At 33.9% G+C, this 14439-nt stretch overlaps 1 pseudogene; it reads right to left on the reverse strand.

Moving 5' to 3' along the window:
* Positions 1-8163: 8163 nt before the first annotated feature.
* LOC105298749 lies at positions 8164-9848 on the reverse strand (annotated as a pseudogene).
* Positions 9849-14439: the final 4591 nt, after the last annotated feature.

The raw sequence follows: 14439 nt of genomic DNA on the forward strand, positions 1-14439 counted from the left end.
CAAATTTAGAAGCCTATCCAATCACTTGCTGTTGTTTTTAAGTGTCTATTAACCTTTACAAGGATGGGAATAATTATATCTAATTTCAGAAACTAAACATAATTGTGTCTCTAAGCAAGTCTATGAAATTCAGAGAGTGGAGATTAACTTGTTTGGAACTTTATCATTCCAGAATTTCACCCCTGTTCTGAGTTAAAATGACAGTGAGTGTCTATTCTAAATACTGAGAAGAGTAAACGAGAAATCAGAAACCAGCTTGTGAAAGTACCATTTTATTGTAGGAGGCAGAAGATGTCTTCTGAAAATGTGAGGGTGACATTGAGCATTGTTGGTTCAGTCAAAGGATGATGCAGGCAGTTATCCCAGACAAAGTTATATAATAGTAGGACCCCTCCTACTCTAGCACAAATCCCAGACTGCATCGCCCCACAGTTCACACACACTTTTTCTTTATTAACTATTGCAGTATAATCCTTGTTATAAAAATAAAACAGTGTAACTTAAGTTTTATTTTTTCTTTCAAGAAAAGAACTAGATTCTGGCAAATGGGACCGATCCAATTTTAGGCAAATATCGTTAGAGTCCTTTTGTAAGGAGTTTATGATGAAGGGTGAGCCACTAGTAATTTCAGGGCAGGCCAATGCAACGACAGAATTATTGAATAGTCATTGTAACTAGGTATTTAAATGGTCCTGCATTTAAAAAAGGATTCAACTGTAAAAGCCAACTTGAGAGGAGACTATGAAATGTGTGAAGAAAAATAGCAATCGGAAGAATTGAGAGCCTATATTTCTGTTTTCTTTTCTTTTCTCTTCTTTTTTTCTTTTTTCTTTTCTTTTCTTTTCTTTCTTTCCTTTTTTTTTTTTTTTTTTATACCTGCCTTAAAAATGTTTGAGTCAACTAAAAAGGCTAAAAGAAAAATCTCAATTAATTTAATGGAAAAGCTCTTGTTGTAATATCACAATGCTATCTTGGAATATATTTACCATTTATTTGACAACATCCATTTAGTTTTCTTAAATTGCATACAATAACCATTTTTTGAGATAAATTTTCTAAGTTTATTGGTTATTTTGAAATTTCTCTGTGGCATCAATAAGATAATAATTCTTAACTTTTCTCCTTCTCAACTTTCCCTTCCTTTTGTCAATTCAAAAATGTCTAGATTTGGTCCCTTCTCAGTTCTGTTTCATTTTGTGTGATGCTAACTAGTAATTTCTTTCTAAGCTGCCTTTTCTGGACTATAAAAGGAAGACAAACCATAAGGCAACAACCACAGGTGAAAATAGTGATGTATCTTGATCTTCTGTGACCACAAACCACAATAAACTTCTCTGAGGCAAAGTTTAAAACATATAGAGGGTCTAGATTTCATGATTAAGTTTTGAAGCCAAATATTTTTATTTCCTATGAAATTTTAGTGTTCTTTAGAGTCGTATCACGTTTGTTTTGTTTAAAAGCAACCTCGCTTTTGATTGCTGAAGCATTTCATTTGAACATGTTATACCAAATCAACTGGCTTTTTGTTTTCCATCTTTTTTTTTTTTTTTCTCTGAGAACAGTCAGCAGAAATTGTGTCGTAAAGCACCATGAGAACAAGGGCATTGATCTCTCCAGTAGGAATTTTAGGCGACCTTCCCCTTGTCACTCTCAGCTGTAATTTAAGACATCAGCTTTAAATTATTTAGTGGTTTATAAGTATAAATAATTCACCAGTCAACAACTAAGGTGACAGCCCATTAATCAGCCTGCGAACCTGTGCGCAGGTGTCATTCTGTGGTCTGCATCGGGCTGAGTTCTGATGAGGCTGACGTACTTCCAGCCATTCTTCACTTTCTCTCCCTAAGAAGAGGCCCATCTTGCTTGTGGACTGAATTAATTGGGGCTTAGATTAAGAGGTGTGATCCAGAACTTCAGAGATGGAACCAAACTTTGCTACAAGTGTAGATGCAATCTCAGCTTTTCCAATACTGACTGGTTACCACCGTGCTGTGATATCACCAAAGGAGAGATGTGGAGAAAACAGACTAAGTAGTATAACTTCACAAGAAAGTTGTGATTTTTTTTAAATAGTGCATGGTAATGTTGCATATTTACTTTGGTCTTCTTATCTAGGAAGTTGGTTTTAAGTCATCACTGATTAGTTTTTTTCAGTAACTATGATACTTTTCTTCATCCATGTGAGCTAATGAAAACATGGCCATTTCTTTCTATAACTGTTGGGTATTTTGTTTATAATTCAGGGAATCCATGAGGTTTTTTGTTTTTGTTTTTGTTTTTTACCATAAGGTTCATACTCTCTTAAGTCTCTTTAATCTCCTAAAAATGTGCATTAACTTTCTATTAAAACAATGACTTTTGTTAGTTTAAAATCCACTCAAAATTTGTACAACAGACTAACGGCAAAATTACAAACTCTACAGAAAGGTAACTGGTAAAACCCAAATTATTGCATGGTTATATAGACTCTTGTTTTGTATATTAAGATGCAAAGGAGAACAGTCAACAGAACAGGTACCTTTTTTAAGCTTTAATTGGACATTTTTATTACTTATCCTTTTATAAACGTATTCTAAATAGAATTTAACTCAAAGAATTCTCAATTTTACAACTTCCCCCAGACACAAATGCACTCAGTAGCTATACACATTCATTTAGAGAGTAAGTTTGCAAAGGCCCAGAATCATTCCAGGTTACTTCTGACATCCTTCGTGCTTCTAGCTCCTGTGGTACTTCACAGGCCTATGTTTAAATAGCACATCCGACATAAACAATGATGACATGATAATGGTGTCTTAGCTCAGACAGCCGTAAAAAAATTTCATGAATTAATTTGAAAAAAATGAAATTAATTTTCCCACAGTTCTGGGGGCTGGAAGTCTGAGGTCATGATCCGTTTATGGTAAGGCTTGCAGATGGCAGCCTCTCACTATGTCCTCACATGTCAGAGAGAGAAAGACAAGTTCTTTGTCCTCTCTTCTTACAAGGGCCCTAATCCTATCATGAGGACCAAATATGCTAGGTGTATACTAGATATGTAGTAATTTCTAAGGGGTCTAGGAATCTTCATAAACACCAGGTATGTGTGCAAGCTGAATAAATAATAGAACTTGCATTATATACATAACCACATAATATGAGTTATAGATATTACTATACAGAAGTATGTGGAACTTCCACAAAACACTGCCTTATCTTTATTTCTCCTCGGCTTACTCTCTTCTAGAGGTAGAAACAAGTACAAAGTATTTAGACTACTCAATGGGTTTTGCACTATATCACTCAATCTCCTTCCCAGCCTAATTTCCTATCCTCCCCTTCCTAGCAATCTGACCATGGTGTGTTCATATCCCATTAATATCTTCCTGTCTGTGAATAAATGCTCTTATTTCTGTCTGATTTGTTCCTCCTCAACTTTTATTTTTTATTTAATTTTTAATTTTTTTATTTTTTCTATTACAGTCACCCCAATAAATCTAGTACCCATTTGGCACCATACGTAGTTATTACAATATTACTCACTATATTCCTTACACTGTACTTTACATCCCCACAACTATTTTGTAACTGCCAATTTGTACTTCTTAATCACTCCCTCACCACCCCCCCCATCCTACCTTCACCCAGCTCCCTAATGCCCCTCTCTTCTGGTGACCATCAAAACATTCTCTGTATCTATGAGTTTGTTTCTGTTTTATTTTGTTTAGATTCCATATCTAAGTGAAATCATATGGCATTTGTCTTTCTCTGTCTGATTTAATCCACTTAGTGTAATACCCGACAGAGCAGGTACTTAATCTGAACACTCTGATCACCTCTAACTGCTCTTCATTTCCAGTTTCTCTTCCACCAACTCTGACGGCACAAAGTAAGTTTCAAAGTTTCGTTCTGTCCGCACACCCCAACAGAGTGCATCAACATCTGCACACAATAACCACCCACACTGTGTGATACTGTGTGATATAGACACACACACACACACACACACACACACACACACACACACACACACACACGAGTGTTTTAGTCTACTAAAAAGTCAAGAAGAAAATCTCCACGAGAAGGTGCTTCCAGACTCTCTGCCATGCTGAGTACTTATGGGTCAGTTTCTCTGTGGCTGGAGCAGGACATTCCTTTTGAAGTCAGAATTTTATTTAAAAACTGAGATCAGATATTGCATGGTTTATGTCCAAACTCTCAACTCTATCAGGAATCCAGCTCATTTAACTTTTTTCAAGGTAGTATCCAAAGTTCATACTGAAGTTTTATCTTGACTGTTATCCAAGCAGCAAAACGGGTCCTCTTCTTAGGCACCTCTTCTCAGTCTTCATGTTACATTCATCTTTGCCCTTGCTCAAGTAATCCTCACTTAGGAGAAACTCTTTACTCAAGTTCTCCACAGAGTTAAACCCTGGTCTATAGGGTTACCCTGCATTCTCTTCAACCATGATCATCACTTAATCACCTGTTTGTTGTCTAACTCTAATCCACATAACCATCATTTGATAAGGGCTTATTATGTGCCAAGCACAAAGACAAAAATTTTGCAGACATTTTACCATTTAATTCCCTTCATAAGACAAGCATTTAAACAAAAATGCTATAGGTTACTGAACTTAGTAGTAGTATAATTAGGATTCAATTTTGACCTGACTGATTCCAAAGCTCAATGCCCTAAACACTCTACTGCATTGCTTCTAATCTAATTAAAACATCTACAGTCATTGCTTCCTGACTTCTGTGTGGAATGAATCCCCGTCACTCCCAAAATATTCCAATTGCCTCTAAATTTTGTTCTCCAATAGAATCTCCTCTTTTAGCGAATGTGACAACACCGGCCTCAAAACGCTCTTGCCCTGAAATCTGGTAATAATTATTGTATTAATCTATTTGTCTCCTATTATATACACATGAATTCTGACATGAGAGAAGTCACCTGATGTCCTGCTACCTCTTCTGCAGTTCATTTTAGTATAATTTGGAAAAAGAATGTCTGCTTCACATCTAATTCTAAGTTGAACTATGTACCAAATTGCTTTTCTGAATCTGTTAATTCCACAGTGTAATTCTTGGCTCCTGTAACTCTTCTCTTCCCCCTAGGACCCTGTTTCCCTGGTGTGGACATTGCCTATTAAGATGTCACCATGTGTCAGACTTTTCCTCAAATTTTGTAAGCAATGGGGGAAACGAGCCTGAGGGATAGCACAGCACAGCAGAGTCAACTGTGCAAAACTCAGCTAATATCCTCAGCCTCTCCAACAGAAGGATTTCCTTGGGGCAAGTTTTCTTCAGGCAATTTCTTATTGTCAGCTTCTTCAATCCATTCTGTCTCCTGATACTCTTGATATTTTTCTTCTCCCTGAGTTTCTGTTTACTAGATACCCACTCAGGCTCCATCTCTGGCTGCCCATGGAAACCATATCCATCTTCTACTTTATTAAACATTGCATGCCAGACGTCTCTTTGTATTGACTTATTCTATGCCAGCTCTGCCCTAACCCAGAGCTTCTTCAACCAAAACCTCTGTAAAGAATGGGTCATGCATTTTTCTATGTAAATCAACAATATATATAAGAGATAAATCCTGCTTTGCCTCTAAAAATGAGTTCTTTATACATAATAGTGAATCAATTATTTGTTGAGTGAAGAAACACATTTTCTTGTACTTAACATTAACTTTGGTATGTAATTTAAAATAATTTGACTTGTAAGGATATAAAATTGCTCTAACTAACCTTCGTAAATAAGCCGCTCTACTTTCACTTTGAGACTTCTATAACAACTCATTGAAATAGTAGACTCATGGCCAATTAACAGTAAGTTGTTTAGATATTTACTGAGTTAATTTTACCCAGCAGTCACAGTCACCTAATACCCTAAAACCATTGCTAAAGTGAGCACAGAGAATGTAAATACACACAAGGCACACACATGCTGTTCCTCCCTGTTTGGAACACTTACAAGTCAGGCACCCACCCCAGTAAGTCTTGGGCCTAGTCAAAGATTTACCTTAAGCTTTAGTTTATGGACAAAGCGTCTTCTAGGTTTCACTCCATGCAAACTTCTGTAGTATCTTCATTCCTTTATAGCCAGTACCTACACAACATCTGGCACAGAACTGCCACTCAAGAAGTACTTGTTAAATTAATTTAAATGATGATTCTATCCTTAAGAAGTTCACTGCTGTGAATAAAAGCACAATAGTCTTTTCCAAAGAAAAAATAATAACAATCAATTGTTTATTTCTTAGAGGAAAATAATAACACATTCGATCATTGCACTGGGTCAAAGCAGACATTGAATATTTGGGCCATTACCAGCTAGTGACTATATTTTAAAAAATATTTTGGTTTGTTCTATCATTATAATATGTCTCAAGGTTTTCTCATTAATTATTGACATATTATTATGTAGTCAGCACATTTGGGACATACATCCTGAATAGTAGTAAGAAAATGTGGTTTATCAATAAAATAAATTGTTTCCTGTCCAGATGATATGATGATGCTTGGTAACAGAGTAACTGGGGATAAAACTCTTGACATACAAGAAAAACGATGAGGAGGTTTATAATTTACATGAATGTCAAAACAAGCGGCAACAGTACCAAAACTGAAGGTGCACTCAATGTGAGGCAAAATTTTACACCCAATAATACAATCTTAGTAACATCTTCTATAATAATTGTGATTTATCACCCCCATTATTTAAATAAACAAACAACTTTTGAAAAACGCATATGATACAGAAATATTTAAATAAATAAATATCTGCTTAAAAAGTCTGGATCTTTAATTATCAAACTTTATAGTGTAATGCTTAAGAATATATATTTTGGGAGGGACGGGATTCATATGGTTCATAGAAGATATATGTTTGAATTGGTGTTTTCAATAACCTGAATTTTCCTACAGCGATGAGGGTCTTTATGTAGATTTTGTTGGCTGTGGAATAGCAATTTCTAAATGGTCAACTATCAAAACTGTTCTGATAGGAGTGCCCAGGACTTCCACGAACGTCCACTTAGATCCTGGCTCAGTGATGCGAATGCAAGCAACATTTTCCCAGGAGAATTTTCTTTTAATGATTGTGTAATTTCTCTTATGGACATTAATAAAGTAAATATCTAGTTGGAAGATCTTCTAGACATTTTTGTTCTTCCTTCTCTAGAATATTTTCATGAGCTATTGGCAGCAGTAAATGAATAGGAGATGAAATCCAAGTCAATTGTGTTCAATTTTAAAATATTTCATAAAAATTACAGATATTTTTAAAATGTGAAGATCACCAAGATATCTGAAGTTTATTGATAATCACAAATATAGTTAATTAAGAATTAGTAATTTTGTATAATATATAATATATAGCCTTACTAATTTTGGAGGTGAGTTTAAATTAGTGAAAACTCTGGATTACAAGGTTTTGGAATGAAAAATAATCTTAATGTAAAGAAGCCTCTTGAGACTGAAATATTACAAGATTTGCAGAGATAGCACCTAAATTTCCCTTTTCTAGTACACAGAGTCACTTGAACCACTAAGAACACATTCAATACATTTTCATAAAAGTGTAAGAATGTTTAGATACAGCTATTTAATTTTGTGCAGGAGTGATGTCTTCACGAAAAGTCAGTTCATAGTCACAAAATCTATGTCATTACCATCACATTAATGAAGTTTTGACGGAGCCATGAAAACATAATCCCTCATGCCATTCATCCATCCAAGAATCTATGGTAGTTACTTCTATTCTTTGACAAAAACTAAGCATACAGTAAACAAAGAGTACTCCATGGAAAGTACTAAATGCATCCCCAGGCCAGTACTATCTGTAATAGTTCTTTAATTTTTATTGAACAAGTTTAATGAATATTGATAAATTTCTCATTGTTTCAGCAGGCAACATGAATTGTATTTCAATAGTACGGCTCCAAAATTCAATAATGCAATGCAAAGACATACCTTGGAGATGTTGTGGGTTTGGGTCCAGATCTCCACAGTAAAGTAAATATTGCAATAAAGTGAGTCACATGAATGTTTTGGTTTCCCAGTGCCTATAAAAGTTATACTTACACTCTAGTTCAGCCTATAAAACATGCAATAGCATTATGCTTAAAAAATAATGTACACACCTTAATTAAAAATACTTTATTGCTAAAAAATGCTAATCATTATCTGAGCCTTCAGCGATGAGTAACCTTTCTGCTAGTGGAGGATTTTGCCTCGATGAGATGGCTGCTAACTGATTAGATCAATCATTGGTGAAGATTGGGGGTGGCTTTGGCAGTTTTTTAAAATAAGATAACAATAAAGTTTGCTGCATCGGTTGACTCTTCTTTTCACAAACGATTGCTCTGTAGCTTATGATGGTGTTTGACAGCATTTAATGCGCAGAACCTTTTTTGAAGTTGGAGTCAATCCTCTCAAACCCTGCCGATACGATACTTTATCAGCTAAGTTTATGTACTATTCTAAATCCATTGTTGTCATTTCAACAATCCTCGCAGCATCTTTGCCAGGAGTAGATTCACTTCAAGGAGCTAGTTTCTTTGTTCATTCATAAGAAGTAACTCCTCATTCGTTAGAGTTTAACCACAAGTTTGCAGGAATCTGGTTACATCTTCAGGTTTCACTTCTAATTCTAATTCTTTTGCTGTTTCCACCACATCTCCAGTTACTTTTCTACTGAATTCATGAGCCCTCTAAGTCATCCATGAGGGATGGAATCTACTTCTTTCAAACTCCTGTTAGTGCTGATGCTTTGACTTCTCATGGCTCACACATTTCTAATACCATCTAGAACGGTGAACCCTTTCCAGAGGTTTTCAATTTATTTTTCCCAGAATCATCAGAAGAATCCCTATGTATGGCAGATATAACCCTCCAAAATATATTTCTTAAATAATAAGACTGGGCTTCAGAATGGGTGTTATGTTAGCAGGCATGAAAAGAATTTGTCTTGTTGTCCACCTCTATCAGAGCTCTTGGTTGACCAGGTACATTGTCAATAAGCGGTAATATTTTGAAAGAAATTTTTTTTCTGAGCAGTAGGTCTCAACAGTGTGCTTAAAATTCTCCATAAACCATGTTGTAAACAAATGTGCTACCATTCAAGCTTTGTTGTTCCACTGAGAGAGCACAAGCAGCATAGATTTAGCATAATTCTCAGTGGTCCTAGGATGTTAAGAATGGTGAATGAGCACTGACTTTATCTTAAAGTCATCAGTTGCATTAGCCCCTAATGAGAGAGTCAGCCTGAACTTTGCAGCTTTGAAGTCAGGTACTGACTTCTCTCTAGCTATGAAAGTTCTCTATGGCATCTCCTTTCACTATGAGGCTCTTTTGTCTTCGCTGAAAATCTCTTGATAATGTAGCCGCCTTCATTAACTTTTTTAAGCTAGATCTTCTGGATAACTTGCTGCAGCTTCTAATTTAGCACAAGCTGTTCCACTTTGCGCTTTTATGTTATGCAGATGGCTATGTTCCCTAAGTCTCATGAACCAACCTCTGCTAGCCTCAAATTTTTCTTCTGCAGCTTCCTTACCTCTCAGTCTTCCTGGAATTGAAGAGTTAAGACCTTGCTCTGGATTAGGCTTTGGCTTAAAGGAATGTTGCGACTGATATGATCTTCTATCCAGACCACTTAAGCTTTCTTTATATCAGCAAAAGCCTGTATTACTTTCTTATTATTTATATGTTCACTGGAGTAGCACTTTTAAGTTCCTTCAAGAATTTTTCCTTTGCAGAAGGTTTTCAACATGCCTTCTCACTAAGTTTAATCATTTTTAGCTTTTGATTTAAAGTGACAGATGTGTGATTCTTCCTTTTACTGGAACACTTAGAGACCATTGTAGGGTTACTCATTTGCCTAATTTCAAAATTTTTGTGTCTCGGGGAATAAAAAGGACCGAGAAGAGGAAGAGAGATGGAGCAGTCAGAACACGGGCACATGTATCCATTAAGGTTGCCATCTTCTGTGGGTGAGGTCTGTGGCATCTCAAAGCAATTACAAGAGTCACATCAAAGGTCATTGATCCCAGGTCATCATAATAATTATAATAAACATGAAAAAGTTTTAAATATTGAGATAATTAGCAATTAAATAAGTGTGACACAGAGACATGAAGTGAGCAAATGCTGTTGAAAAAACAGAGCCAAGAAACTTGATCAATGCAGGATTGCCAGAAACCTTCAGCATGTGAAAAATCCACAATATCTGTGAAGTACAGTAAGGTGAAGTGTAATAAAATGAGGTAAGCCTGTAGAAGATAATTAAAAAAAAAAAAAAAAAAAAAAGGAGCAGGAAAAAAAAGAACAGGTAGAACCAATATAAAACTAATAGTAAAGTGGTAGACAAAGTGAAATATATAAATTATTCAATTAAATGTAAATAAACAAAATAAATCCAAATTAAAATGAAATATTGTGAAAATGGAATAAGACAACAATTTTAAGCCGCTTATAAGGTCTGCACTTTAAATGTACAAAAAAAGTGTACTTTGAAAAATCTAGCAATAAAAGCCTTTATGAGAATGATTAGATCTACTGATATTAGTCAATTAGACATTAAAAAAAGAATCATTACTCTTGACTCATGGTTTAATTCACCAAGAAGAGATAATAATTCTAAGTTTGTATGCACTCATTATACAGGTTTAAATATATATGAAAAAAAAAATGAAAGAACTAAAAGGACAAATAAACCGTCTATAATCGTTGTGAACAATTTTTATACACTATTTTCAGTAACTGGCAGACCCACAGACACAAATCTGTCCCTACAGATAAGGAGGACATATATAACATGATTAATGAAATGGATCTAATCAACATACCTAGAACACTGCAACTAATAACTGCAAGATACATTATCTTTTTAATTGAACATGGAATTTTTTCTTTAATTCATTTTTTCTATAATTTACCATCAGCCTAAAACAGCAAGACATTAAATACACAAGAATTAAAATTGTATGGGAGGATGTTCTCTGACAAGAGAATTAATAAGAACTCAATACCAAAAATGTACCTAAAGAATTCTAAAAATATTTGGTAACTTTTAAATAGCAAATAGGTCTAGGAAAGAATCAAATGACAATTTGGAGACACTTTTAACAGAACAGTAGTAATAATAATAATAATAATAATAATAATAATAATAATATTAAACTTGTGGAGTGCAAATAAAGTCACACCTACAAGGAAAATGTTTATCCTTAAATATATATGCTATGAAAGAAGAAAAGCTAAAAATCAATTATCTAAACATTTATCTTAAGAAATTAGACAAAAAATAATACATTGAATCCAAAGAATTTGGAAGGAAAAATAAAGTGTACAAATTGAAAAATTCTAAAACAATATTTTAAAAAATGAAGTTTGACAGAGCCACACTTAGTTCTTCAAAAATTAGTAAGTTCACAAAATGATATAGACTATTACATTAAAAAAAAAATAGAAGGGACAAACTACCAATATCAAAATGAAAAAGAGGCTATCATTATAGATCCTGCAGGCCGTAAAATAATAACAGGAAAATATCATCGATAATTCTATGCCAGTTTATGTGATTTTTACATGAAAAAGACATAGTTTTAGAAAATTACTATGTACCAAAACTAACAAAATATGAGTAGAAATTGCACTGGTGATTAAAAGTTTTCCCAGAAATAACTAAGGCAAGCTTAAACAGTTTTATTGGCCAATTCTTCTCAATATATATATTTTAAAAAATCACGACTCTTATACAACGTTTTACACAATAACAAAAAGAGAGCCTTTCCTAACTTGTGAAGCCAGCATGAGATGCTTTCAAATCCTCCAGAACATTACCAGATAGAAAAATTTCAAATTCATCTCACTCATTAACATAGATGCAACAATTCTAAACATGTTATAAACAAATTCTAGAAACATTAGAAATTGAATTCAGGTATACGTATATGTAAAAGAAATATAGTACCACTAACAGGGATATATTCCAGGAATGTGAAGTTAATTTAAATTGTAAAAACCCGTTCATGTGAACTATATTAACAAACTAGAAGAGAGCAATTTTAATGTCTTCCCCATATAGATGCTAAAGGGCAAGAGAAGGTGGGAGAGGTGGACAGAGACAGAGACAGAGACATAGAGAGGCACAGAAAGAAAATGAAATAGAAATAGAAAACACTCATCATGCATCACAATTTTATTAAAAAGTAAAATAAAGCAACACTGATGCTTTAGTAAATTAGGAAAGGAAGAGAAACAAACTTAATCTGACATGCGGTATCCAAAGAACCAAATATTATACTTAATGTTAGAATATTAACAGCTTTCCCCAAACTAAATTGGGGAAGAGACAAAATACCCACAATCACCACACTCATTCAACATTACGTCAGAGGTTCTAGCCAGTGAAACTGTCAAGAAAAATGTTTAGGTTTCAAAAACAAAATAAAAGCATGAATATTTACAGATATGATCACGTAGACAGAAAATTTTTTAAAATCTACAAGATATATGCTTTAGCATGTATATTTAGTAAAGTCACTAAATACACACTCAATGTACAAAAATCAGTTGCATTTCTCTGTACCAGCAATAAACCAGTTGAAATATTTTTAAATTATACTATTACCTTAATACCAAGAAAGACCAAATGTCTCAAAATAAATCTACCCAAATATAGGTATGACAGTGGCACAAAAATACTATAGAAAATTATTGAGACAAGTTAATGTACATGAATTGAAAAAGTCAGCATTGTAAAGATGTTAACTCTCTCCATACTCATTTGGTTTAATACTCATTTTGTGTGTGTGGAAATTCTAAAGTCAATTCTAAAATTTATATAGAAATACATATGGCCAAGAATAGCTAAGGTAATCATGCAGAAGAACAAAGTCGAAGGATTTTACTTCCAGATATAAACAATAGTTAAGACAGTATGGGATTAGCTTAAAGAAATACAAATAGACTAATGGAACAGAATAAAGAATCCAGAAATATACCCATAAATATACATCAACAGTTATTTTATGACAAAGTTTTCATTCCAGAATATTGGGTAAAGCTTTGCTAGTCTTCTCAATAAATGTCATTAGGTCTATTTGCTATTCATATGAAAAAATAAACACTGAACTTTCTCTCATACCACACACACAAATTAACTCTAAACAGATACAGATATAATTATGAAAGTTAAAAAATCATGAAGTTTCTAGAAAATAACAAAAGACAGTATGTTCACAGTCTTAAAGATAGACAACAATTTCTTATATAAGATATAAATCCTATTAACATAAGGAAAAGTTTGGCAAACAAGACTGCATTAAAACTAAAAAATCTAATTCCTCAAAATATGCCAGTAAGAGAGTAAAAAATACAGAACAACTGAAAACACTAACTAACTAAGTAACAACTAACTAACTATAAATATCTGACAAAGGATATTCAGGATATATAACTCCAACAAATTGACAAGGAAAAGAAACATATATTTAAAAAAAAAAAAGACTTGAATTGGTATTTTTGGAAGATATCAAAATGGCTAATAAACATGAAATTGCCCTACCTTGTTTATGTTAGCAAACTACAAATTGAAGCCCCATGACATAGTATTACACTTCCACAGGAATTTCTAATAATAATACAACTAGCAATACTAATATTTCAAACACTCTGGTAGAAGTCTTGGCATTATCTATTACAGCAGAAATTATGCTGAAACTACTGGTTCTCTACCCAGCAGAAACGCATGGCATGTGCACCAGAATACATGTACAAGAATATTAGCACAGCAAGATTCCTAACAGCCATAAACTAAACACGGTCTAGTCTGTTTTTTTAATGGAATACTCTAAAACGATAAAAATGAACATACTGTTGTAATGCATAACATTAGGAATAAGTTTCACAAACAAATCTTGAAGAAATATTCTATACGAAAGAGTGCTCACTATATGATCTCGTGTATACAAAGTTTGATAAAGGCAAAATTCTCCCCAGTGATGAGTCAAGGTAGTCACTACCTGAGGTCCAAGAGTACCTGGGAAAAAGCCTGAGGGAACTTCTGGGTTATTGTCAATACTTTGTTTTCTCCTCTAGGTGTTGTTTACATGGGTCTGTTGACTTTGTGAACAGTTGTTGGGTGGTATACTTATAACGTGTGCATTTATCCATGTATTTGTACTACGTGAAGAGATAATTGAAAAAAGAAACTGTAATTCTACTGCTGGTTGTTATGTTATGTTTGAATTATGAAAGCCATAGACATTTTCAAAAGAGAAATTGATGTATTAGTGATTTCAAAGGAGTTTCTGTTGGACTTAGTCTCTCACATAAAAATAGAAAGAGAAAAGTGTGGTCCACAGAAATCTAGAGTTTTTAATGTGGAAGCAATGAAAGGAAGGGCATGGTGAAGGTATGGATGGAGAGATGTAGGTTTCAATGTATT

The sequence above is a fragment of the Pteropus vampyrus genome, unplaced genomic scaffold (genome assembly GCF_000151845.1).
Source record: "Pteropus vampyrus isolate Shadow unplaced genomic scaffold, Pvam_2.0 Scaffold160, whole genome shotgun sequence".
In the NCBI taxonomy this organism is placed as follows: Eukaryota; Metazoa; Chordata; class Mammalia; order Chiroptera; family Pteropodidae; genus Pteropus; species Pteropus vampyrus.